Source organism: Corvus brachyrhynchos, unplaced genomic scaffold (genome assembly GCF_000691975.1).
Source record: "Corvus brachyrhynchos isolate BGI_N302 unplaced genomic scaffold, ASM69197v1 scaffold145, whole genome shotgun sequence".
Taxonomy (NCBI): Eukaryota; Metazoa; Chordata; class Aves; order Passeriformes; family Corvidae; genus Corvus; species Corvus brachyrhynchos.
Genome location: NW_008238344.1, coordinates 472,732 through 474,227, shown reverse-complemented (window position 1 = coordinate 474,227; position 1,496 = coordinate 472,732).

The following is a 1,496-nucleotide window of genomic DNA, read 5'->3' as shown; positions in this document are numbered from 1 at the left end:
TGGACTCGGGGGGCCCCCCACTGAGCACACCCCGTTTGCCCCGGATCAGTTTGGGGATCCCATGGGCTGAGCCATCCAGCCCCACCGCGGTGCTGGGAAGGGGGTGCCGGGGGATGCCGGGGGATGCGGGGGTTCCCCGCCCCATCACCTCTCTGTGCCCCAGCACGCCGTGAAGGTCAGAGGCAAGGACGGTCCCCCCGGGTGCTGCCTCAGCACATTCCCTGCCCGGCCAAGCGTGAGGAATGGGGAGGCTTTGTCGGGGATTAGGCGCTGGCTTCGGGTCATCGTCCCACTTCCCCACCAGCCCCAGCACCCCAACACCGTGCACGGGGTTCAGGCACAGCTGGCAGCCCTGGAAAGGCAGCAGCATGATCCCAGCCACGAGGCAATGCCAGCCACGAGGCAGTGCCATGGGCTCCCCGGGAAGGGCCGGGTGCCCGGCCCTGTCTGCGAGCTCCTTATCTCTGATGACTCCCACAAAACCACCTGCAACAAACAGAGTGGGCACGTGGCAGAGCTGTTTGCAGCCGTGCCCCATGTGCATCACACCCCACACCCCACAGGCCTGTGGTTCCTGGGGCTCACTTGCACCCCCAGCACGGGGATGGTGGCCACAGGGGACATGACCGTGCCACGGCCGGGCAGCCCAGGCCAGCGTGTGCCAGGCGGCACTACTGGCTCCATCCCGGCGTTTCACATCCACTTGGCAGCTCTGGTTGAGGCCACACCAGTGCCTGCCAAGGGCCTGCAGTGATTAGATGGGCACAGGGGCTGTGCAGGCAGGACAGGCTCGTCCGGTGTAACTGCAAAGACACCGGAGCCACAGGGTCCCTGTGTGTCCCTGCTGCATGGCCCTGTAGGCAGCACCTGTGGTCTCCCACCCCAGTGTCCATCGGGGATGGCGTGTGGACATCCTCACCTGCCCCTGGGCACAGCGGTGTGGGGACCAGAGGTGATGGTGACTCCTGGCCAGCCTTATCACAGGCCAGGCTGCCTCTTTGGCTGTGTCCCTGCCTCCACTTCATGCTGCTCCTCTGCAGGTCAGGGCTGAGCAGGGCCCTTCCACCTCAGGGACAGCTCTTGAAAGGACCACCCCATTCTGGGGGCCCAGCAGGATGGGGACCCCTCCAGGGTGGCTGCCTGTCTCCTGTCCTGACTCACCTTAGTGGCTGCTGGGGCCATTTCCCAGGCTGCCTCTTTGGCTGTGTCCCTGCCTCCACTTCATGCTGCTCCTCTGCAGGTCAGGGCTGAGCAGGGCCCTTCCACCTCAGGGACAGCTCTTGAAAGGACCACCCCATTCTGGGGGCCCAGCAGGATGGGGACCCCTCCAGGGTGGCTGCCTGTCTCCTGTCCTGACTCACCTTAGTGGCTGCTGGGGCCATTTCCTGTGGAGCAGGAGCCCCAGGGCCACTCATCAGGGCTGCACATCTGGAGCACAGCTGTTGCCCTCCCCCACCTCCCCTGGGCCCCGGCACCTGGGGCTGTGGACCTGTGGC